This window comes from Pleurodeles waltl, chromosome 12 (assembly GCF_031143425.1).
Source record: "Pleurodeles waltl isolate 20211129_DDA chromosome 12, aPleWal1.hap1.20221129, whole genome shotgun sequence".
NCBI classification, from domain to species: domain Eukaryota; kingdom Metazoa; phylum Chordata; class Amphibia; order Caudata; family Salamandridae; genus Pleurodeles; species Pleurodeles waltl.
Window position 1 is genome coordinate 2814567 of NC_090451.1, and position 26880 is coordinate 2841446.

General features: G+C 39.6%; 7 non-coding genes across 7 annotated transcripts; all 7 read left to right on the forward strand.

The window, feature by feature from the left end:
- Positions 1–2328: 2328 nt before the first annotated feature.
- On the forward strand, positions 2329–2410 carry TRNAS-GCU (transfer RNA serine (anticodon GCU)). Its single transcript has one exon. It is a non-coding gene; the product is annotated as a tRNA-Ser (tRNA).
- Positions 2411–7645: 5235 nt separating this feature from the next.
- On the forward strand, positions 7646–7727 carry TRNAS-GCU (transfer RNA serine (anticodon GCU)). The gene has a single exon. It is a non-coding gene; the product is annotated as a tRNA-Ser (tRNA).
- Positions 7728–12967: 5240 nt separating this feature from the next.
- Positions 12968–13049, forward strand: TRNAS-GCU (transfer RNA serine (anticodon GCU)). Its single transcript has one exon. It is a non-coding gene; the product is annotated as a tRNA-Ser (tRNA).
- A 505-nt stretch (positions 13050–13554) lies between these two features.
- Positions 13555–13636, forward strand: TRNAL-AAG (transfer RNA leucine (anticodon AAG)). Its single transcript has one exon. It is a non-coding gene; the product is annotated as a tRNA-Leu (tRNA).
- A 4652-nt stretch (positions 13637–18288) lies between these two features.
- Positions 18289–18370, forward strand: TRNAS-GCU (transfer RNA serine (anticodon GCU)). The gene has a single exon. It is a non-coding gene; the product is annotated as a tRNA-Ser (tRNA).
- A 5239-nt stretch (positions 18371–23609) lies between these two features.
- TRNAS-GCU (transfer RNA serine (anticodon GCU)) lies at positions 23610–23691 on the forward strand. The gene has a single exon. It is a non-coding gene; the product is annotated as a tRNA-Ser (tRNA).
- Positions 23692–24196: 505 nt separating this feature from the next.
- TRNAL-AAG (transfer RNA leucine (anticodon AAG)) lies at positions 24197–24278 on the forward strand. Its single transcript has one exon. It is a non-coding gene; the product is annotated as a tRNA-Leu (tRNA).
- The last annotated feature ends 2602 nt before the right edge of the window (positions 24279–26880 follow it).

A 26880-nucleotide genomic window follows, 5' to 3' on the forward strand; every position in this document is an offset into this window, starting at 1 on the left:
ACATGAAAAGCTTACAATATATTGTGTAATGAAGCTGCATAAAAAATGTGTTAACGTAGAAATAATGCACACGTTTGAAATGTGCCCACGGGGAGTGGCTACCAATGTATACGAAGACTAATGAAAGTTATTAATGCTGAATTCATTATGTACTAATGTTTTTAATTTGTATTAACATATCAAAATTGGAGTTATGTATTAGGAGTTTGTTCATTAAGCAGTAGGCCTTAGTTTAGCGAAGGTCTGTGCCTAGCTGCCTGGTCTCATATTAAACTGTCTTTTTCTAACGTGCAATGTGCTATTTTCCTGAAGGACATGAAACTGTACTTTCCCAGAAGCTAGAGATGTGTGTAGCTGTAGTAAATTCTTTCTCATGGGACCCTACTTGCTCAAGGAGACATTCTTGCTGAATGCAACAGTGTAATTTGTAACAGGTGCAAGGCTGCCTGGAGTAGGAGAAAACAATGGAACTACTGACTATAGCGTAAAATGTAACTTTTCTTACCTGACATTCCAACCGATGAAAACGTCAATAACAGGGGCCAATCAACGACATGAGAACTGTGGTTTGTGTAAAACTCTGGTGAAGATTATTGGACAGAGATGGCGATGCACCAATGATTATCCATTGAGAAATTAGGAGTAAATTAGACAGTTTTGATTTAACCACATGACCCGAGGAGAAATCAGGCATTTATTGGACATTCCACTCCAAGCCAGTCTTTGCCATTCTACTGAGCCATTTAGGCCATTTTGTTTGAGACTTTGCCGTTTGATCGCCCTGTTACTCTAAACCACCCTTTACTTATTCCTTACCTGATACTTACTTCTACTCTATATGAGGGAAGTTCTTGTTCCTTAGCTATGCCATACTGATACTTTGCCCTGTCCTTTCTTTGCTGATGATGCAAACGACTGATGTCCCGAGGACGAAGACTGACGCTGTTTGCTGATCCGTTGGATGGGTAACTATCTGATGAAAATTGTAATTGTCTGTTTGCCTTTTCTTTCTAGGTACCAACTGCTCTTTGATAGAGGCCATAGTTAGATGTTTTCCAAATTTGTGTTTGCTAAATTGTTTTGCATGAAGCCCAACATGCTGATGCTAATACGAGGTTATTTAAGGTGTTCACTAAAATCTGACGCAAATAGACAAATGACTGAGTTCTTGCTTTGTTGAACCATGCACTACTGAGACTTTGCTAAGTTGCTTCTTAATAATTATGTGTTAATACTGAGTGAATATTCTCTATGCATTGATTAATTGCGTTTCTAATTGCAAATCTGAAGAGTTACTAATGAGATGAATTGCTGATGAGATTAACAGAAATGACTTTAGATTGTAACCAGTAGGGAAATAAATATCCTAACACTTAACTAAATTGGTGTGGTTATTCATGACTGAAAGATCATGGTGTGTTCACTTTATTGACTCTCATTAAAGGTTATTGATTAGCATGCTGATTAGTTATTGCGATTGTTGTTGAGATATTGATCTATTGATTTGTGATGCCAAAAGACATCTCGTACTGGGAAGTCCCCGAACCTGGTCTAGAAGGTTCATCGACCTAGGCGTGTCTCCTTGTAAGTTTACTTATCAAGGCTCTGACGAGCCTTCACTAATAAAAAGTAATCTGATCGCTTGCTGCGGAGTCATCGTCAACAAAAACTACCAAAATATTACTTCAATGTATTGTAATTACGACTGCCTCAGTTTTATGCATTACGTGAGTAGTCGGACAGCAATTTATTTAGCGCAAAAATATTTCTTGTTGATGCACGTACGTTTTTAAACTGAAGTGTCATAGCTGTAGCGGCAATACTCCCAGTTTAGGTGGTTTTATAAACTAAGTTTTACTTTCTCCTACTTAAAACATTTTGCAGAACAATGCACATTAAACGGGAAGGCAGTTTTCCTTAATTGTGTACTATTTGCTGCCTAATGTTGACATGTAAGCACTCCACCAATAACTGACACCTAGAGACTCGAAAGCGCCATACCAGTACAATATTTGTATGATATTGCACTTTAAATCCACGTACAACTGAATTAAAGCAATCTTAGCTCATTTGAGGGTAGTGTGATAGTACATCACATATGGATAGAACACGTTTGGAAAGTGTAATTTTCATGATTACATTACATTTAACATATAAATTCAAGCTGAAGTAGGGATGGACAACAAGGTCGTATAGAGCAAAGCTGAAGACAACAAGTTACCTTAACAATCTGTAAATATATGCTCTTTATTATGTTTAGACAACTATCACCTCATAGAACACATTTTGGCTACCATATTTTGTACTCCTGAAACATGGTGTTTTGAAGACGAGGTGGCCAAGTGGTTAAGGCGATGGACTGCTAATCCATTGTGCTCTGCACGCGTGGGTTCGAATCCCATCCTCATCGGTTTATTGTTCCGTTTTTAGTATGTGGTAGGGCTGGGTTAACCCTATTTTATGTGAAAGTTAAATGACATATCCCATGGTATTTCCGGCAGTACAACGGCTCAGTTTGGAAACACCGCTCAGTTGAGTACTGTGCTTAGGCATTACTGTAAACAGCGCCAGCTGGGTTCTGCTCATGAATCACAAAATCTTTCCTGAGGCGGAGGGTTGGTAAGTTGAGGGACGTAGATAGTTTGATTCCTTATCCTTAAAGAAAGAGAAGCAGCGCGTGCGGGACTCCAATGTAAGGGTTGTCTTCCTACGGACTCTCAGGACTGGCGCTCCCTGACACCTCCCATGGCCCGGGGCCAATCCTGACCTACTGAATGTATCACGTGCCTGCTGCTGTTGGCGTTGACTTTCCTAGGATCACTTCACAGGCTATACACCCTTATTCTCCAACTCCCCTATACAACAGAACATCTCACTTCAGAAAGCTTACAGAAACAGGTTTGCACAGGGTAGTGTGGCCGAGCGGTCTAAGGTGCTGGATTAAGGCTCCAGTCTCTTTGGAGGCGTGGGTTTGAATCTCACCGCTGCCAGTATTTCTCAACTCACAAACGTATTTTGTCTGCATCAGTGTCTCACTCTCTGCCTTCTGCACCTACGATCCACATAGCGAGAGGTGAGACTATGTAAAGTGGTGACGTATATATATAAGGGTAGCCAGACAGTGGGACCGAGCCTTCTTATTTTAAAAAACCACAACCTAAGGTGACAAGAATTGTATCGGTAAACAAACCAGCTGTCTTGAAGTCTAACTATAGAGGCGACGAGAGGGGTCACTGTGATCCTGAAAGTTCAGTGAGTGTAAACAGTAGAACGCTGTGTGATACGTTTCCTTGCAGTGATGACAGCTCGCGTTTCTAAAGCAGAGAGCAAACATACAATGGGGAAGAAGAATAAATAAGGAAAGACATATATTATATGCAGACAGTTATTATACTTTGCTTTTCACCAGTAACTCGCTCAACTGTCGGTGAATACTGCGTTACCCTGCATAGCCAGGTCACCACAGCGGGTGTCCACAGTGTTTGGCCAAGTTACTATAGTTGTGAGCTTGTAGATGTGAGGTAGCGTGGCTGAGCAGGCTAAACTGGCTAGATTTAGGCTCCAGTCTCTCTGGAGCCGTGGGCTTGAATCCCAACACTTTAAGTTTACTTTAACCCAAATACTTTAGCAAAAAAGGTTCATGTAATAAATATTCATTAGGGTCGTGGTTGTGAGTATGACACTAATGGATAAAAGTGGGACTAACAATGCTACAATTCCTGAGACTACCACTGCACTAACAGCCTGGGAGAGGTTTGAGCTGGATACAAGATACTTGCATGAGGGAACTAACTCGAAAGGGGAACTATCCACTGATGTTTTCTTTCGCTTGCTGAGTGAGTATGTTGACACAATGGATGCAAAAGATTGTTTTGTGTGTACACAGATTCCTGTTTCGGTACAAAAGGGGGTTACCTATCATAGACTGTCATTAACATATGGGATACGTTGTAGTCTGTTACTAACAAGATTCTATAACCAGGAAGAGATTCAATATTTTTACTCAAATCATGATCTTGTGTTTTCTAATGTGCCTATCATAGAGATTGTGAGTGGGGTAGCTAAGTACTATAGCATAAAGTTAGTTAAAGGATTCTTTCAGGCGACATTAACAATTAGTACATCTTATGCACACCACAATAATTTGACATGTTTGCTTACACCTGTAGAGAAAAGCTTTTTAGATCACACGGAAGAGAGAAGAAGGGCATTGAAGGGTAAACTAGAGAAAGGATTACAGCAACGGGCCTTTGCTAGTAGTGACGGTTATAGTGCAATTAGAGAACAAGGGAAGTTAGCTTTAGACGCACTACATGTAGGAAAGCTTTGCATATCCAAGACCAAATCATACTATGACAATGTGTTTGTGGGAATGAGTGAATGTAAGCGTGTGTTTTTGTTTCAGAGTAAATGGACGTTCATGTTAAATGGACAGGATCCAGCAATCCCCGGGATTTATTATATATGTGGACTTAATGCTTATTACCGTCTTCCAAAGGGATAGTATGGGACATGTTATTTGGGGATAGTTTTCCAAAAGATATATCAACTTGACGATTTGAAAAGGTTACCAAAATTGTCTGAATTACATCGTACTAGACATAAGAAAGAGACTGCTGCTGGTGTAGTAGGAGACATATTTGGGACGATAATTTCTTCAGTGGGAGTTATTATGAACTCCATAAAGATTCAAAAGTTGTCTACTATTGAGGATAACATGCTGACAAACTTTTCAGGGGTTATACTCCTGATGGATACTGAACTTGCTGCGGAGGGGGCTATGACTCCTCAAAACAGGCTTGCTTTAGACATTCTTTTAGTGAAAAATGGCAGAGTTTGTAGATTGCTCAATGGGTGTAATTGTTGCGCTTACATACCAGATAATAGTAATGAGATTAGAAGTATGCTTACTAACTTGACTAGGGATAGTACGGACTTGAAGGATTTGAAAGAACCAGGGGTTTGGAAAAAGGTTGGGAAAGGATTTGCTTCAGTGGGAAATTGGATTAGTAACATTTGGCATGGGATATTGTCTAAAATAATACAGGGGATATTGATTGTTATAGATTGCTTATTTGGATCATGGGTGGCATGTAAAATTAGTAAAAGAATAAAATTGAAGATGGCGAAAAATAATAGGAGGAGGGAAGAAAAACAAAGGCAAAAAATATTCAGGGCAAGATCAAAGGGGAAACCAAGAAGGGAAGAGATTGATATGAGGGAATTTTAGTATGTAAAATTAGTAGGGAAGATTTGTGTGATGACAAGAGTCATCAGAGGAGGGATTGCTGGAGTGTGTCTTTTAAAATTAATATTAACATGAAAAGCTTACAATATATTGTGTAATGAAGCTGCATAAAAAATGTGTTAACGTAGAAATAATGCACACGTTTGAAATGTGCCCACGGGGAGTGGCTACCAATGTATACGAAGACTAATGAAAGTTATTAATGCTGAATTCATTATGTACTAATGTTTTTAATTTGTATTAACATATCAAAATTGGAGTTATGTATTAGGAGTTTGTTCATTAAGCAGTAGGCCTTAGTTTAGCGAAGGTCTGTGCCTAGCTGCCTGGTCTCATATTAAACTGTCTTTTTCTAACGTGCAATGTGCTATTTTCCTGAAGGACATGAAACTGTACTTTCCCAGAAGCTAGAGATGTGTGTAGCTGTAGTAAATTCTTTCTCATGGGACCCTACTTGCTCAAGGAGACATTCTTGCTGAATGCAACAGTGTAATTTGTAACAGGTGCAAGGCTGCCTGGAGTAGGAGAAAACAATGGAACTACTGACTATAGCGTAAAATGTAACTTTTCTTACCTGACATTCCAACCGATGAAAACGTCAATAACAGGGGCCAATCAACGACATGAGAACTGTGGTTTGTGTAAAACTCTGGTGAAGATTATTGGACAGAGATGGCGATGCACCAATGATTATCCATTGAGGAATTAGGAGTAAATTAGACAGTTTTGATTTAACCACATGACCCGAGGAGAAATCAGGCATTTATTGGACATTCCACTCCAAGCCAGTCTTTGCCATTCTACTGAGCCATTTAGGCCATTTTGTTTGAGACTTTGCCGTTTGATCGCCCTGTTACTCTAAACCACCCTTTACTTATTCCTTACCTGATACTTACTTCTACTCTATATGAGGGAAGTTCTTGTTCCTTAGCTATGCCATACTGATACTTTGCCCTGTCCTTTCTTTGCTGATGATGCAAACGACTGATGTCCCGAGGACGAAGACTGACGCTGTTTGCTGATCCGTTGGATGGGTAACTATCTGATGAAAATTGTAATTGTCTGTTTGCCTTTTCTTTCTAGGTACCAACTGCTCTTTGATAGAGGCCATAGTTAGATGTTTTCCAAATTTGTGTTTGCTAAATTGTTTTGCATGAAGCCCAACATGCTGATGCTAATACGAGGTTATTTAAGGTGTTCACTAAAATCTGACGCAAATAGACAAATGACTGAGTTCTTGCTTTGTTGAACCATGCACTACTGAGACTTTGCTAAGTTGCTTCTTAATAATTATGTGTTAATACTGAGTGAATATTCTCTATGCATTGATTAATTGCGTTTCTAATTGCAAATCTGAAGAGTTACTAATGAGATGAATTGCTGATGAGATTAACAGAAATGACTTTAGATTGTAACCAGTAGGGAAATAAATATCCTAACACTTAACTAAATTGGTGTGGTTATTCATGACTGAAAGATCATGGTGTGTTCACTTTATTGACTCTCATTAAAGGTTATTGATTAGCATGCTGATTAGTTATTGCGATTGTTGTTGAGATATTGATCTATTGATTTGTGATGCCAAAAGACATCTCGTACTGGGAAGTCCCCGAACCTGGTCTAGAAGGTTCATCGACCTAGGCGTGTCTCCTTGTAAGTTTACTTATCAAGGCTCTGACGAGCCTTCACTAATAAAAAGTAATCTGATCGCTTGCTGCGGAGTCATCGTCAACAAAAACTACCAAAATATTACTTCAATGTATTGTAATTACGACTGCCTCAGTTTTATGCATTACGTGAGTAGTCGGACAGCAATTTATTTAGCGCAAAAATATTTCTTGTTGATGCACGTACGTTTTAAAACTGAAGTGTCATAGCTGTAGCGGCAATACTCCCAGTTTAGGTGGTTTTATAAACTAAGTTTTACTTTCTCCTACTTAAAACATTTTGCAGAACAATGCACATTAAACGGGAAGGCAGTTTTCCTTAATTGTGTACTATTTGCTGCCTAATGTTGACATGTAAGCACACCACCAATAACTGACACCTAGAGACTTGAAAGCGCCATACCAGTACAATATTTGTATGATATTGCACTTTAAATCCACGTACAACTGAATTAAAGCAATCTTAGCTCATTTGAGGGTAGTGTGATAGTACATCACATATGGATAGAACACGTTTGTAAAGTGTAATTTTCATGATTACATTACATTTAACATATAAATTCAAGCTGAAGTAGGGATGGACAACAAGGTCGTATAGAGAAAAGCTGAAGACAACAAGTTACCATAACAATCTGTAAATATATGCTCTTTATTATGTTTAGACAACTATCACCTAATAGAACACATTTTGGCTACCATATTTTGGACTCCTGAAACATGGTGTTTTGAAGACGAGGTGGCCGAGTGGTTAAGGCGATGGACTGCTAATCCGTTGTGCTCTGCACGCGTGGGTTCGAATCCCATCCTCGTCGGTTTATTGTTCCGTCTTTAGTTTTTAGTATGTGGTAGGGCTGGGTTAACCCTATTTTATGTGAAAGTTAAATGACATATCCCATGGTATTTCCGGCAGTACAACGGCTCAGTTTGGAAACACCGCTCAGTTGAGTACTGTGCTTAGGCATTACTGTAAACAGCGCCAGCCGGGTTCTGCTCATGAATCACAACATCTTTCCTGAGGCGGAGGGTTGGTAAGTTGAGGGACGTAGATAGTTTGATTCCTTATCCTTAAAGAAAGAGAAGCAGCGCGTGCGGGACGCCAATGTAAGGGTTGTCTTCCTACGGACTCTAAGGACTGGCACTCCCTGACACCTCCCATGGCCCGGGGCCAATCCTGACCTACTGAATGTATCACGTGCCTGCTGCTGTTGGCGTTGACTTTCCTAGGATCACTTCACAGGCTATACACCTTTATTCTCCAACTCCCCTATACAACAGAACATCTCACTTCAGAAAGCTTACAAAAACAGGTTTGCACAGGGTAGTGTGGCCGAGCAGTCTAAGGCGCTGGATTAAGTCTCGAGTCTCTTTGGAGGCGTGGGTTCGAATCCCACCGCTGGCAGTATTTTTCAACTCACAAACGTATTTTGTCTGCATCAGTGTCTCACTCTCTGCCTTCTGCACCTACGATCCACATAGCGAGAGGTGAGACTATGTAAAGTGGTGACGTAAATATATAAGGGTAGCCAGACAGTGGGACCGAGCCTTTTTACTTTAAAAAACCACAACCTAAGGTGACAAGAATTGTACCGGTAAACAAACCAGCTGTCTTGAAGTCTAGCTATAGAGGCGACGAGAGGGGTCACTGTGATGCTGAAAGTTCAGTGAGTGTAAACAGTAGAACGCTGTGTGATAAGTTTCCTTGCAGTGATGACAGCTCGCGTTTCTAAAGCAGAGAGCAAACATACAATGGGGAAGAAGAATAAATAAGGAAAGACATATATTATATGCAGACAGTTATTATACTTTGCTTTTCACCTGTAACTCGCTCAACTGTCGGTGAATGCCGCATTACCCTGCATAGCCAGGTCACCACAGCGGGTTTCCACAGTGTTTGGCCAAGTTACTATAGTTGTGAGCTTGTAGATGTGAGGTAGTGTGGCTGAGCAGGCTAAACTGGCTAGATTTAGGCTCCAGTCTCTCTGGAGCCGTCGGCTTAATTCCCAACACTTTAAGTTTACTTGAACCAAATACTTTTGCCAAAAAGGTTCATGTAATAAATATTCATTAGGGTCGTGGTTGTGAGTATGACACTAATGGATAAAAGTGGACTAACAATGCTACAATTCCTGAGACTACCACTGCACTAACAGCCTGGGAGAGGTTTGAGCTGGATACAAGATACTTGCATGAGGGAACTAACTCGAAAGGGGAACTATCCACTGATGTTTTCTATCGCTTGCTGAGTGAGTATGTTGACACAATGGATGCAAAAGATTGTTTTGTGTGTACACAGATTCCTGTTTCGGTACAAGAGGGGGTTACCTATCATAGACTGTCATTAACATATGGGATACGTTGTAGTCTGTTACTAACAAGATTCTATAACCAGGAAGAGATTCAATATTTTTACTCAAATCATGATCTTGTGTTTTCTAATGTGCCTATCATAGAGGATGTGAGTGGGGTAGCTAAGTACTATAGCATAAAGTTAGTTAAAGGATTCTTTCAGGCGACATTAACAATTAGTACATCTTATGCACACCACAATAATTTGACATGTTTGCTTACACCTGTAGAGAAAAGCTTTTTAGATCACACGGAAGAGAGAAGAAGGGCATTGAAGGGTAAACTAGAGAAAGGATTACAGCAACGGGCCTTTGCTAGTAGTGACGGTTATAGTGCAATTAGAGAACAAGGGAAGTTAGCTTTAGACGCACTACATGTAGGAAAGCTTTGCATATCCAAGACCAAATCATACTATGACAATGTGTTTATGGGAATGAGTGAATGTAAGCGTGTGTTTTTGTTTTAGAGTAAATGGACGTTCATGTTAAATGGACAGGATCCAGCAATCCCCGGGATTTATTATATATGTGGACTTAATGCTTATTACTGTCTTCCAAAGGGATAGTATGGGACATGTTATTTGGGGATAGTTTTCCCAAGATATATCAACTTGACGATTTGAAAAGGTTACCAAAATTGTCTGAATTACATCGTACTAGACATAAGAAAGAGACTGCTGCTGGTGTAGTAGAAGACATATTTGGGACGATAATTTCTTCAGTGGGAGTTATTATGAACTCCATAAAGATTCAAAAGTTGTCTACTATTGAGGATAACATGCTGACAAACTTTTCAGGGGCTATACTCCTGATGGATACTGAACATGCAGCGGAGGGGGCTATGACTCTTCAAAACAGGCTTGCTTTAGACATTCTTTTAGTGAAAAATGGCAGAGTTTGTAGATTGCTCAATGGGTGTAATTGTTGCGCTTACATACCAGATAATAGTAATGAGATTAGAAGTATGCTTACTAACTTGACTAGGGATAGTACGGAGTTGAAGGATTTGAAAGAACCAGGTGTTTGGAAAAAGGTTGGGAAAGGATTTGCTTCAGTGGGAAATTGGATTAGTAACATTTGGCATGGGATATTGTCTAAAATAATACAGGGGATATTGATTGTTATAGATTGCTTATTTGGATCATGGGTGGCATGTAAAATTAGTAAAAGAATAAAATTGAAGATGGCGAAAAATAATAGGAGGAGGGAAGAAAAACAAAGGGAAAAATTATTCAGGGCAAGATCAAAGGGGAAACCAAGAAGGGAAGAGATTGATATGAGGGAATTTTAGAATGTAAAATTAGTAGGGAAGATTTGTGTGATGACAAGAGTCATCAGAGGAGGGATTGCTGGAGTGTGTCTTTTAAAATTAATATTAACATGAAAAGCTTACAATATATTGTGTAATGAAGCTGCATAAAAAATGTGTTAACGTAGAAATAATGCACACGTTTGAAATGTGCACACGGAGAGTGGCTACCAATGTATACGAAGACTAATGAAAGTTATTATTGCTGAATTAATTATGTACTAATGTTTTTAATTTGTATTAAAATATCAAAATTGGAGTTATGCATTAGGAGTTTGTTCATTAAGCAGTAGGCCTTAGTTTAGCGAAGGTCTGTGCCTAGCTGCCTGGTCTCATAGTAAACTGTCTTTTTCTAACGTGCAATGTGCTATTTTCCTGAAGGACATGAAACTGTACTTTCCCAGAAGCTAGAGATGTGTGTAGCCGTAGTAAATTCTTTCTCATGGTACCCTACTTGCTCAAGGAGACATTCTTGCTGAATGCAACAGTGTAATTTGTAACAGGTGCAAGGCTGCCTGGAGTAGGAGAAAACAATGGAACTACTGACTGTAGCGTAAAATGTAACTTTTCTTACCTGACATTCCAACCGATGAAAACGTCAATAACATGGGTCAATCAACGACATGAGAACTGTGGTTTGTGTAAAACTCTGGTGAAGATTATTGGACAGAGATGGCGATGCACCAATGATTATCCATTGAGGAATTAGGAGTAATTTAGACAGTTTTGATTTAACCACATGACCCAAGGAGAATTCAGGCATTTATTGGACATTCCACTCCAAGCCATTCTTTGCCATTCTACTGAGCCATTTAGGCTATTTCGTTTGAGACTTTGCCGTTTGTTCGCCCTGTTACTCTAAACCACCCTTTACTTATTCCTTACCTGATACTTACTTCTCCTCTATATGAGGGAAGTTCTTGTTCCTTAGCTATGCCATACTGATACTTTGCCCTGTCCTTTCTTTGCTGATGATGCAAACGACTGATGTCCCGAGGACGAAGACTGACGCTGTTTGCTGATCCGTTGGATGGGTAACTATCTGATGAAAATTGTAATTGTCTGTTTGCCTTTTCTTTCTAGGTACCAACTGCTCTTTGATAGAGGCCATAGTTAGATGTTTTCCAAATTTGTGTTTGCTAAATTGTGTTGCATGAAGCCCAACATGCTGATGCTAATACGAGGTTATTTAAGGTGTTCACTAAAATCTGACGCAAATAGACAAATGACTGAGTTCTTGCTTTGTTGAACCATGCACTACTGAGACTTTGCTAAGTTGTTTCTTAATAATTATGTGTTAATACTGAGTGAATATTCTCTATGCATTGATTAATTGCGTTTCTAATTGCAAATCTGAAGAGTTACTAATGAGATGAATTGCTGATGAGATTAACAGAAATGACTTTAGATTGTAACCAGTAGGGAAATAAATATCCTAACACTTAACTAAATTGGTGTGGTTATTCATGACTGAAAGATCATGGTGTGTTCACTTTATTGACTCTCATTAAAGGTTATTGATTAGCATGCTGATTAGTTATTGCGATTGTTGTTGAGATATTGATCTATTGATTTGTGATGTCAAAAGACATCTCGTACTGGGAAGTCCCCGAACCTGGTCTAAAAGGTTCATCGACCTAGGCGTGTCTCCTTGTAAGTTTACTTATCAAGGCTCTGACGCGCCTTCACTAATAAAAAGTAATCTGATCGCTTGCTGCGGAGTCATCGTCAACAAAAACTACCAAAATATTACTTCAATGTATTGTAAATTACGACTGCCTCAGTTTTATGCATTACGTGAGTAGTCGGACAGCAATTTATTTAGCGCAAAAATATTTCTTGTTGGTGCACGTACGTTTTTAAACTGAAGTGTCATAGCTGTAGCGGCAATACTCCCAGTTTAGGTGGTTTTATAAACTAAGTTTTACTTTCTCCTACTTAAAACTTTTTGCAGAACAATGCACATTAAATGGGAAGGCAGTTTTCCTTAATTGTGTACTATTTGCTGCCTAATGTTGACATGTAAGCACACCACCAATAACTGACACCTAGAGACTCGAAAGCGCCATACCAGTACAATATTTGTACGATATTGCACTTTAAATCCACGTACAACTGAATTAAAGCAATCTTAGCTCATTTGAGGGTAGTGTGATAGTACATCACATATGGATAGAACACGTTTGGAAAGTGTAATTTTCATGATTACATTACATTTAACATATAAATTCAAGCTGAAGTAGGGATGGACAACAAGGTCGTATAGAGCAAAGCTGAAGACAACAAGTTACCATAACAATCTGTAAATATATGCTCTTTATTATGTTTAGACAACTATCACCTAATAGAACACATTTTGGCTACCATATTTTGTACTCCTGAAACATGGTGTTTTGAAGACGAGGTGGCCGAGTGGTTAAGGCGATGGACTGCTAATCCGTTGTGCTCTGCACGCGTGGGTTCGAATCCCATCCTTGTCGGTTTATTGTTCCGTCTTTAGTTTTTAGTATGTGGTAGGGCTGGGTTAACCCTATTTTATGTGAAAGTTAAATGACATATCCCATGGTATTTCCGGCAGTACAACGGCTCAGTTTGGAAACACCGCTCAGTTGAGTACTGTGCTTAGGCATTACTGTAAACAGCGCCAGCCGGGTTCTGCTCATGAATCACAAAATCTTTCCTGAGGCGGAGGGTTGGTAAGTTGAGGGACGTAGATAGTTTGATTCCTTATCCTTAAAGAAAGAGAAGCAGCGCGTGCGGGACGCCAATGTAAGGGTTGTCTTCCTACGGACTCTCAGGACTGGCACTCCCTGACACCTCCCATGGCCCGGGGCCAATCCTGACCTACTGAATGTATCACGTGTCTGCTGCTGTTGGCGTTGACTTTCCTAGGATCACTTCACAGGCTATACACCCTTATTCTCCAACTCCCCTATACAACAGAACATCTCACTTCAGAAAGCTTACAGAAACATGTTTGCACAGGGTAGTGTGGCCGAGCGGTCTAAGGCGCTGGATTAAGGCTCCAGTCTCTTTGGAGGCGTGGGTTCGAATCCCACCGCTGCCAGTATTTTTCAACTCACAAACGTATTTTGTCTGCATCAGTGTCTCACTCTCTGCCTTCTGCACCTACGATCCACATAGCGAGAGGTGAGACTATGTAAAGTGGTGACGTAAATATATAAGGGTAGCCAGACAGTGGGACCGAACCTTTTTACTTTAAAAAACCACAACCTAAGGTGACAAGAATTGTACCGGTAAACAAACCAGCTGTCTTGAAGTCTAGCTATAGAGGCGACGAGAGGGGTCACTGTGATGCTGAAAGTTCAGTGAGTGTAAACAGTAGAACGCTGTGTGATAAGTTTCCTTGCAGTGATGACAGCTCGCGTTTCTAAAGCAGAGAGCAAACATACAATGGGGAAGAAGAATAAATAAGGAAAGACATATATTATATGCAGACAGTTATTATACTTTGCTTTTCACCTGTAACTCGCTCAACTGTCGGTGAATGCTGCATTACCCTGCATAGCCAGGTCACCACAGCGGGTGTCCACAGTGTTTGGCCAAGTTACTATAGTTGTGAGCTTGTAGATGTGAGGTAGTGTGGCTGAGCAGGCTAAACTGGCTAGATTTAGGCTCCAGTCTCTCTGGAGCCGTGGGCTTAAATCCCAACACTTTAAGTTTACTTGAACCAAATACTTTTGCCAAAAAGGTTCATGTAATAAATATTCATTAGGGTCGTGGTTGTGAGTATGACACTAATGGATAAAAGTGGACTAACAATGCTACAATTCCTGAGACTACCACTGCACTAACAGCCTGGGAGAGGTTTGAGCTGGATACAAGATACTTGCATGAGGGAACTAACTCGAAAGGGGAACTATCCACTGATGTTTTCTATCGCTTGCTGAGTGAGTATGTTGACACAATGGATGCAAAAGATTGTTTTGTGTGTACACAGATTCCTGTTTCGGTACAAGAGGGGGTTACCTATCATAGACTGTCATTAACATATGGGATACGTTGTAGTCTGTTACTAACAAGATTCTATAACCAGGAAGAGATTCAATATTTTTACTCAAATCATGATCTTGTGTTTTCTAATGTGCCTATCATAGAGGATGTGAGTGGGGTAGCTAAGTACTATAGCATAAAGTTAGTTAAAGGATTCTTTCAGGCGACATTAACAATTAGTACATCTTATGCACACCACAATAATTTGACATGTTTGCTTACACCTGTAGAGAAAAGCTTTTTAGATCACACGGAAGAGAGAAGAAGTGCATTGAAGGGTAAACTAGAGAAAGGATTACAGCAACGGGCCTTTGCTAGTAGTGACGGTTATAGTGCAATTAGAGAACAAGGGAAGTTAGCTTTAGACGCACTACATGTAGGAAAGCTTTGCATATCCAAGACCAAATCATACTATGACAATGTGTTTGTGGGAATGAGTGAATGTAAGCGTGTGTTTTTGTTTCAGAGTAAATGGACGTTCATGTTAAATGGACAGGATCCAGCAATCCCCGGGATTTATTATATATGTGGACTTAATGCTTATTACCGTCTTCCAAAGGGATAGTATGGGACATGTTATTTGGGGATAGTTTTCCCAAGATATATCAACTTGACGATTTGAAAAGGTTACCAAAATTGTCTGAATTACATCGTACTAGACATAAGAAAGAGACTGCTGCTGGTGTAGTAGGAGACATATTTGGGACGATAATTTCTTCAGTGGGAGTTATTATGAACTCCATAAAGATTCAAAAGTTGTCTACTATTGAGGATAATATGCTGACAAACTTTTCAGGGGCTATACTCCTGATGGATACTGAACTTGCTGCGGAGGGGGCTAATACTCTTCAAAACAGGCTTGCTTTAGACATTCTTTTAGTGAAAAATGGCAGAGTTTGTAGATTGCTCAATGGGTGTAATTGTTGCGCTTACATACCAGATAATAGTAATGAGATTAGAAGTATGCTTACTAACTTGACTAGGGATAGTACGGACTTGAAGGATTTGAAAGAACCAGGTGTTTGGAAAAAGGTTGGGAAAGGATTTGCTTCAGTGGGAAATTGGATTAGTAACATTTGGCATGGGATATTGTCTAAAATAATACAGGGGACATTGATTGTTATAGATTGCTTATTTGGATCATGGGTGGCATGTAAAATTAGTAAAAGAATAAAATTGAAGATGGCGAAAAATAATAGGAGGAGGGAAGAAAAACAAAGGGAAAAATTATTCAGGGCAAGATCAAAGGGGAAACCAAGAAGGGAAGAGATTGATATGAGGGAATTTTAGTATGTAAAATTATTAGGGAAGATTTGTGTGATGACAAGAGTCATCAGAGGAGGGATTGCTGGAGTGTGTCTTTTAAAATTAATATTAACATGAAAAGCTTACAATATATTGTGTAATGAAGCTGCATAAAAAATTTGTTAACGTAGAACTAATGCACACGTTTGAAATGTGCCCACCGGGAGTGGCTACCAATGTATACGAAGACTAATGAAAGTTATTAATGCTGAATTAATTATGTACTAATGTTTTTAATTTGTATTAACGTATCAAAATTGGAGTTATGTATTAGGAGTTTGTTCATTAAGCAGTAGGCCTTAGTTTAGCGAAGGTCTGTGCCTAGCTGCCTGGTCTCATATCAAACTGTCTTTTTCTAACGTACAATGTGCTATTTTCCTGAAGGACATGAAACTGTACTTTCCCAGAAGCTAGTGATGTGCGTAGCTGTAGTAAATTCTTTCTCATGGGACCCTACTTGCTCAAGGAGACATTCTTGCTGAATGCAACAGTGTAATTTGTAACAGGTGCAATGCTGCCTGGAGTAGGAGAAAACAATGGAACTACTGACTGTAGCGTAAAATGTAAATTTTCTTACCTGTCATTCCAACCGATGAAAACGTCAATAACATGGGCCAATCAACGACATGAGAACTGTGGTTTGTGTAAAACTCTGGTGAAGATTATTGGACAGAGATGGCGATGCACCAATGATTATCCATTGAGGAATTAGGAGTAAATTAGACAGCTTTGATTTAACCACATGACCCGAGGAGAAATCAGGCATTTATTGGACATTCCACTCCAAGCCATTCTTTGCCATTCTACTGAGCCATTTAGGCCATTTAGTTTGAGACTTTGCCGTTTGTTCGCCCTGTTACTCTAAACCACCCTTTACTTATTCCTTACCTGATACTTACTTCTCCTCTATATGAGGGAAGTTCTTGTTCCTTAGCTATGCCATACTGATACTTTGCCCTGTCCTTTCTTTGCTGATGATGCAAACGACTGATGTCCCGAGGACGAAGACTGACGCTGTTTGCTGATCCGTTGGATGGGTAACTATCTGATGAAAAATGTAATTGTCTGTTTGCCTTTTCTTTCTAGGTACCAAGTGCTCTTTGATAGAGGCCATAGTTAGATGTTTTCCAAATTTGTGTTTGCTAAATTGTTTTGCATGAAGCCCAACATGCTGATGCTAATACGAGGTTATTTAAGGTGTTCACTAAAATCTGACGCAAATAGACAAATGACTGAGTTCTTGCTTTGTTGAACCATGCACTACTGAGACTTTGCTAAGTTGCTTCTTAATAATTATGTGTTAATACTGAGTGAATATTCTCTATGCATTGATTAATTGCGTTTCTAATTGCAAATCTGAAGAGTTACTAATGAGATGAATTGCTGATGAGATTAACAGAAATGACTTTAGATTGTAACCAGTAGGGAAATAAATATACTAACACTTAACTAAATTGGGGTGGTTATTCATGACTGAAATATCATGGTGCGTTCACTTTATTGACTCTCATTAAAGGTTATTGATTAGCATGCTGATTAGTTATTGCGATTGTTGTTGAGATATTGATCTATTGATTTGTGATGCCAAAAGACATCTCGTACTGGGAAGTCCCCGAACCTGGTCTAAAAGGTTCATCGACCTAGGCGTGTCTCCTTGTAAGTTTACTTATCAAGGCTCTGACGCACCTTCACTAATAAAAAGTAATCTGATCGCTTGCTGCGGAGTCATCGTCAACAAAAACTACCAAAATATTACTTCAATGTATTGTAATTACGACTGCCTCAGTTTTATGCATTACGTGAGTAGTCGGACAGCAATTTATTTAGCGCAAAAATATTTCTTGTTGATGCACGTACGTTTTTAAACTGAAGTGTCATAGCTGTAGCGGCAATTCTCCCAGTTTAGGTGGTTTTATAAACTAAGTTTTACTTTCTCCTACTTAAAACTTTTTGCAGAACAATGCACATTAAATGGGAAGGCAGTTTTCCTTAATTGTGTACTATTTGCTGCCTAATGTTGACATGTAAGCACACCACCAATAACTGACACCTAGAGACTCGAAAGCGCCATACCAGTAAAATATTTGTATGATATTGCACTTTAAATCCACGTACAACTGAATTAAAGCAATCTTAGCTCATTTGAGGGTAGTGTGATAGTACATCACATATGGATAGAACATGTTTGGAAAGTGTAATATTCATGATTACATTACATTTAACATATAAATTCAAGCTGAAGTAGGGATGGACAACAAGGTCGTATAGAGAAAAGCTGAAGACAACAAGTTACCATAACAATCTGTAAATATATGCTCTTTATTATGTTTAGACAACTATCACCTAATAGAACACATTTTGGCTACCATATTTTGTACTCCTGAAACATGGTGTTTTGAAGAAGAGGTGGCCGAGTGGTTAAGGCGATGGACTGCTAATCCATTGTGCTCTGCACGCGTGGGTTCGAATCCCATCCTCGTCGGTTTATTGTTCCGTCTTTAGTTTTTAGTATGTGGTAGGGCTGGGTTAACCCTATTTTATGTGAAAGTTAAATGACATATCCCATGGTATTTCCGGCAGTACAACGGCTCAGTTTGGAAACACCGCTCAGTTGAGTACTGTGCTTAGGCATTACTGTAAACAGCGCCAGCCGGGTTCTGCTCATGAATCACAACATCTTTCCTGAGGCGGAGGGTTGGTAAGTTGAGGGACGTAGATAGTTTGATTCCTTATCCTTAAAGAAAGAGAAGCAGCGCGTGCGGGACGCCAATGTAAGGGTTGTCTTCCTACGGACTCTCAGGACTGGCACTCCCTGACACCTCCCATGGCCCGGGGCCAATCCTGACCTACTGAATGTATCACGTGCCTGCTGCTGTTGGCGTTGACTTTCCTAGGATCACTTCACAGGCTATACACCTTTATTCTCCAACTCCCCTATACAACAGAACATCTCACTTCAGAAAGCTTACAAAAACAGGTTTGCACAGGGTAGTGTGGCCGAGCAGTCTAAGGCGCTGGATTAAGTCTTGAGTCTCTTTGGAGGCGTGGGTTCGAATCCCACCGCTGCCAGTATTTTGCAACTCACGAACGTATTTTGTCTGCATCAGTGTCTCACTCTCTGCCTTCTGCACCTACGATCCACATAGCGAGAGGTGAGACTATGTAAAGTGGTGACGTATATATATAAGGGTAGCCAGACAGTGGGACCGAGCCTTCTTATTTAAAAAAACCACAACCTAAGGTGACAAGAATTGTACCGGTAAACAAACCAGCTGTCTTGAAGTCTAGCTATAGAGGCGACGAGAGGGGTCACTGTGATGCTGAAAGTTCAGTGAGTGTAAACAGTAGAACGCTGTGTGATAAGTTTCCTTGCAGTGATGACAGCTCACGTTTCTAAAGCAGAGAGCAAACATACAATGGGGAAGAAGAATAAATAAGGAAAGACATATATTATATGCAGACAGTTATTATACTTTGCTTTTCACCTGTAACTCGCTCAACTGTCGGTGAATGCTGCGTTACCCTGCATAGCCAGGTCACCACAGCGGGTGTCCACAGTGTTTGGCCAAGTTACTATAGTTGTGAGCTTGTAGATGTGAGGTAGTGTGGCTGAGCAGGCTAAACTGGCTAGATTTAGGCTCCAGTCTCTCTGGAGCCGTTGGCTTGAATCCCAACACTTTAAGTTTACTTGAACCAAATACTTTTGCCAAAAAGGTTCATGTAATAAATATTCATTAGGGTCGTGGTTGTGAGTATGACACTAATGGATAAAAGTGGACTAACAATGCTACAATTCCTGAGACTACCACTGCACTAACAGCCTGGGAGAGGTTTGAGCTGGATACAAGATACTTGCATGAGGGAACTAACTCGAAAGGGGAACTATCCACTGATGTTTTCTATCGCTTGCTGAGTGAGTATGTTGACACAATGGATGCAAAAGATTGTTTTGTGTGTACACAGATTCCTGTTTCGGTACAAGAGGGGGTTACCTATCATAGACTGTCATTAACATATGGGATACGTTGTAGTCTGTTACTAACAAGATTCTATAACCAGGAAGAGATTCAATATTTTTACTCAAATCATGATCTTGTGTTTTCTAATGTGCCTATCATAGAGGATGTGAGTGGGGTAGCTAAGTACTATAGCATAAAGTTAGTTAAAGGATTCTTTCAGGCGACATTAACAATTAGTACATCTTATGCACACCACAATAATTTGACATGTTTGCTTACACCTGTAGAGAAAAGCTTTTTAGATCACACGGAAGAGAGAAGAAGGGCATTGAAGGGTAAACTAGAGAAAGGATTACAGCAACGGGCCTTTGCTAGTAGTGACGGTTATAGTGCAATTAGAGAACAAGGGAAGTTAGCTTTAGACGCACTACATGTAGGAAAGCTTTGCATATCCAAGACCAAATCATACTATGACAATGTGTTTGTGGGAATGAGTGAATGTAAGCGTGTGTTTTTGTTTTAGAGTAAATGGACGTTCATGTTAAATGGACAGGATCCAGCAATCCCCGGGATTTATTATATATGTGGACTTAATGCTTATTACCGTCTTCCAAAGGGATAGTATGGGACATGTTATTTGGGGATAGTTTTCCCAAGATATATCAACTTGACGATTTTAAAAGGTTACCAAAATTGTCTGAATTACATCGTACTAGACATAAGAAAGAGACTGCTGCTGGTGTAGTAGAAGACATATTTGGGACGATAATTTCTTCAGTGGGAGTTATTATGAACTCCATAAAGATTCAAAAGTTGTCTACTATTGAGGATAACATGCTGACAAACTTTTCAGGGGCTATACTCCTGATGGATACTGAACATGCAGCGGAGGGGGCTATGACTCTTCAAAACAGGCTTGCTTTAGACATTCTTTTAGTGAAAAATGGCAGAGTTTGTAGATTGCTCAATGGGTGTAATTGTTGCGCTTACATACCAGATAATAGTAATGAGATTAGAAGTATGCTTACTAACTTGACTAGGGATAGTACGGAGTTGAAGGATTTGAAAGAACCAGGTGTTTGGAAAAAGGTTGGGAAAGGATTTGCTTCAGTGGGAAATTGGATTAGTAACATTAGGCATGGGATATTGTCTAAAATAATACAGGGGATATTGATTGTTATAGATTGCTTATTTGGATCATGGGTGGCATGTAAAATTAGTAAAAGAATTAAATTGAAGATGGCGAAAAATAATAGGAGGAGGGAAGAAAAACAAAGGGAAAAATTATTCAGGGCAAGATCAAAGGGGAAACCAAGAAGGGAAGAGATTGATATGAGGGAATTTTAGAATGTAAAATTAGTAGGGAAGATTTGTGTGATGACAAGAGTCATCAGAGGAGGGATTGCTGGAGTGTGTCTTTTAAAATTAATATTAACATGAAAAGCTTACAATATATTGTGTAATGAAGCTGCATATAAAATGTGTTAACGTAGAAATAATGCACACGTTTGAAATGTGCACACGGAGAGTGGCTACCAATGTATACGAAGACTAATGAAAGTTATTATTGCTGAATTAATTATGTACTAATGTTTTTAATTTGTATTAAAATATCAAAATTGGAGTTATGTATTAGGAGTTTCTTCATTAAGCAGTAGGCCTTAGTTTAGCGAAGGTCTGTGCCTAGCTGCCTGGTCTCATAGTAAACTGTCTTTTTCTAACGTGCAATGTGCTATTTTCCTGAAGGACATGAAACTGTACTTTCCCAGAAGCTAGAGATGTGTGTAGCCGTAGTAAATTCTTTCTCATGGTACCCTACTTGCTCAAGGAGACATTCTTGCTGAATGCAACAGTGTAATTTGTAACAGGTGCAAGGCTGCCTGGAGTAGGAGAAAACAATGGAACTACTGACTGTAGCGTAAAATGTAACTTTTCTTACCTGACATTCCAACCGATGAAAACGTCAATAACATGGGTCAATCAACGACATGAGAACTGTGGTTTGTGTAAAACTCTGGTGAAGATTATTGGACAGAGATGGCGATGCACCAATGATTATCCATTGAGGAATTAGGAGTAATTTAGACAGTTTTGATTTAACCACATGACCCAAGGAGAATTCAGGCATTTATTGGACATTCCACTCCAAGCCATTCTTTGCCATTCTACTGAGCCATTTAGGCTATTTCGTTTGAGACTTTGCCGTTTGTTCGCCCTGTTACTCTAAACCACCCTTTACTTATTCCTTACCTGATACTTACTTCTCCTCTATATGAGGGAAGTTCTTGTTCCTTAGCTATGCCATACTGATACTTTGCCCTGTCCTTTCTTTGCTGATGATGCAAACGACTGATGTCCCGAGGACGAAGACTGACGCTGTTTGCTGATCCGTTGGATGGGTAACTATCTGATGAAAATTGTAATTGTCTGTTTGCCTTTTCTTTCTAGGTACCAACTGCTCTTTGATAGAGGCCATAGTTAGATGTTTTCCAAATTTGTGTTTGCTAAATTGTGTTGCATGAAGCCCAACATGCTGATGCTAATACGAGGTTATTTAAGGTGTTCACTAAAATCTGACGCAAATAGACAAATGACTGAGTTCTTGCTTTGTTGAACCATGCACTACTGAGACTTTGCTAAGTTGTTTCTTAATAATTATGTGTTAATACTGAGTGAATATTCTCTATGCATTGATTAATTGCGTTTCTAATTGCAAATCTGAAGAGTTACTAATGAGATGAATTGCTGATGAGATTAACAGAAATGACTTTAGATTGTAACCAGTAGGGAAATAAATATCCTAACACTTAACTAAATTGGTGTGGCTATTCATGACTGAAAGATCATGGTGTGTTCACTTTATTGACTCTCATTAAAAGTTATTGATTAGCATGCTGATTAGTTATTGCGATTGTTGTTGAGATATTGATCTATTGATTTGTGATGTCAAAAGACATCTCGTACTGGGAAGTCCCCGAACCTGGTCTAAAAGGTTCATCGACCTAGGCGTGTCTCCTTGTAAGTTTACTTATCAAGGCTCTGACGCGCCTTCACTAATAAAAAGTAATCTGATCGCTTGCTGCGGAGTCATCGTCAACAAAAACTACCAAAATATTACTTCAATGTATTGTAATTACGACTGCCTCAGTTTTATGCATTACGTGAGTAGTCGGACAGCAATTTATTTAGCGCAAAAATATTTCTTGTTGGTGCACGTACGTTTTTAAACTGAAGTGTCATAGCTGTAGCGGCAATACTCCCAGTTTAGGTGGTTTTATAAACTAAGTTTTACTTTCTCCTACTTAAAACTTTTTGCAGAACAATGCACATTAAATGGGAAGGCAGTTTTCCTTAATTGTGTACTATTTGCTGCCTAATGTTGACATGTAAGCACACCACCAATAACTGACACCTAGAGACTCGAAAGCGCCATACCAGTACAATATTTGTACGATATTGCACTTTAAATCCACGTACAACTGAATTAAAGCAATCTTAGCTCATTTGAGGGTAGTGTGATAGTACATCACATATGGATAGAACACGTTTGGAAAGTGTAATTTTCATGATTACATTACATTTAACATATAAATTCAAGCTGAAGTAGGGATGGACAACAAGGTCGTATAGAGCAAAGCTGAAGACAACAAGTTACCATAACAATCTGTAAATATATGCTCTTTATTATGTTTAGACAACTATCACCTAATAGAACACATTTTGGCTACCATATTTTGTACTCCTGAAAGATGGTGTTTTGAAGACGAGGTGGCAGAGTGGTTAAGGCGATGGACTGCTAATCCATTGTGCTCTGTTCGCGTGGGTTCGAATCCCATCCTCGTCGGTTTATTGTTCCGTCATTAGTTTTTAGTATGTGGTAGGGCTGGGTTAACCCTATTTTATGTGAAAGTTAAATGACATATCCCATGGTATTTCCGGCAGTACAACGGCTCAGTTTGGAAACACCGCTCAGTTGAGTACTGTGCTTAGGCATTACTGTAAACAGCGCCAGCCGGGTTCTGCTCATGAATCACAAAATCTTTCCTGAGGTGGAGGGTTGGTAAGTTGAGGGACGTAGATAGTTTGATTCCTTATCCTTAAAGAAAGAGAAGCAGCGCGTGCGGGACGCCAATGTAAGGGTTGTCTTCCTACGGACTCTCAGGACTGGCGCTCCCTGACACCTCCCATGGCCCGGGGCCAATCCTGACCTACTGAATGTATCACGTGCCTGCTGCTGTTGGCGTTGACTTTCCTAGGATCACTTCACAGGCTATACACCCTTATTCTCCAACTCCCCTATACAACAGAACATCTCACTTCAGAAAGCTTACAGGCACAGGTTTGCACAGGGTAGTGTGGCCGAGCGGTCTAAGGCGCTGGATTAAGGCTCCAGTCTCTTTGGAGGCGTGGGTTCGAATCCCACTGCTGCCAGTATTTTTCAACTCACAAACGTATTTTGTCTGCATCAGTGTCTCACTCTCTGCCTTCTGCACCTACGATCCACATAGCGAGAGGTGAGACTATGTAAAGTGGTGACGTATATATTTAAGGGTAGCCAGACAGTGGGACCGAGCCTTCTTATTTTAAAAAACCACAACCTAAGGTGACAAGAATTGTATCGGTAAACAAACCAGCTGTCTTGAAGTCTAACTATAGAGGCGACGAGAGGGGTCACTGTGATGCTGAAAGTTCAGTGAGTGTAAACAGTAGAACTCTGTGTGATACGTTTCCTTGCAGTGATGACAGCTCGCGTTTCTAAAGCAGAGAGCAAACATACAATGGGGAAGAAGAATAAATAAGGAAAGACATATATTATATGCAGACAGTTATTATACTTTGCTTTTCACCTGTAACTCGCTCAACTGTTGGTGAATGCTGCGTTACCCTGCATAGCCAGGTCACCACAGCGGGTGTCCACAGTGTTTGGCCAAGTTACTATAGTTGTGAGCTTGTAGATGTGAGGTAGCGTGGCTGAGCAGGCTAAACTGGCTAGATTTAGGCTCCAGTCTCTCTGGAGCCATGGGCTTGAATCCCAACACTTTAAGTTTACTTGAACCAAATACTTTTGCAAAAATGGTTCATGTAATAAATATTCATTAGGGTCGTGGTTGTGAGTATGACACTAATGGATAAAAGTGGGACTAACAATGCTACAATTCCTGAGACTACCACTGCACTAACAGCCTGGGAGAGGTTTGAGCTGGATACAAGATACTTGCATGAGGGAACTAACTCGAAAGGGGAACTATCCACTGATGTTTTCTATTGCTTGCTGAGTGAGTATGTTGACACAATGGATGCAAAAGATTGTTTTGTGTGTACACAGATTCCTGTTTCGGTACAAGAGGGGGTTACCTATCATAGACTGTCATTAACATATGGGATACGTTGTAGTCTGTTACTAACAAGATTCTATAACCAGGAAGAGATTCAATATTTTTACTCAAATCATGATCTTGTGTTTTCTAATGTGCCTATCATAGAGGATGTGAGTGGGGTAGCTAAGTACTATAGCATAAAGTTAGTTAAAGGATTCTTTCAGGCGACATTAACAATTAGTACATCTTATGCACACCACAATAATTTGACATGTTTGCTTACACCTGTAGAGAAAAGCTTTTTAGATCACACGGAAGAGAGAAGAAGGGCATTGAAGGGTAAACTAGAGAAAGGATTACAGCAACGGGCCTTTGCTAGTAGTGACGGTTATAGTGCAATTAGAGAACAAGGGAAGTTAGCTTTAGACGCACTACATGTAGGAAAGCTTTGCATATCCAAGACCAAATCATACTATGACAATGTGTTTGTGGGAATGAGTGAATGTAAGCGTGTGTTTTTGTTTCAGAGTAAATGGACGTTCATGTTAAATGGACAGGATCCAGCAATCCCCGGGATTTATTATATATGTGGACTTAATGCTTATTACCGTCTTCCAAAGGGATAGTATGGGACATGTTATTTGGGGATAGTTTTCCCAAAGATATATCAACTTGACGATTTGAAAAGGTTACCAAAATTGTCTAAATTACATCGTACTAGACATAAGAAAGAGACTGCTGCTGGTGTAGTAGGAGACATATTTGGGACGATAATTTCTTCATTGGGAGTTATTATGAACTCCATAAAGATTCAAAAGTTGTCTACTATTGAGGATAACATGCTAACAAACTTTTCAGGGGCTATTCTCCTGATGGATACTGAACTTGCTGCGGAGGGGGCTATGACTCTTCAAAACAGGCTTGCTTTAGACATTCTTTTAGTGAAAAATGGCAGAGTTTGTAGATTGCTCAATGGGTGTAATTGTTGCGCTTACATACCAGATAATAGTAATGAGATTAGAAGTATGCTTACTAACTTGACTAGGGATAGTACGGACTTGAAGGATTTGAAAGAACCAGGTGTTTGGAAAAAGGTTGGGAAAGGATTTGCTTCAGTGGGAAATTGGATTAGTAACATTTGGCATGGGATATTGTCTAAAATAATACAGGGGATATTGATTGTTATAGATTGCTTATTTGGATCATGGGTGGCATGTAAAATTAGTAAAAGAATATAATTGAAGATGGCGAAAAATAATAGGAGGAGGGAAGAAAAACAAAGGGAAAAATTATTCAGGGCAAGATCAAAGGGGAAACCAAGAAGGGAAGAGATTGATATGAGGGAATTTTAGTATGTAAAATTAGTAGGGAAGATTTGTGTGATGACAAGAGTCATCAGAGGAGGGATTGCTGGAGTGTTTCTTTTAAAATTAATATTAACATGAAAAGCTTACAATATATTGTGTAATGAAGCTGCATAAAAAATGTGTTAACGTAGAAATAATGCACACGTTTGAAATGTGCCCACGGGGAGTGGCTACCAATGTATACGAAGACTAATGAAAGTTATTAATGCTGAATTAATTATGTACTAATGTTTTTAATTTGTATTAACATATCAAAATTGGAGTTATGTATTAGGAGTTTGTTCATTAAGCAGTAGGCCTTAGTTTAGCGAAGGTCTGTGCCTAGCTGCCTGGTCTCATATTAAACTG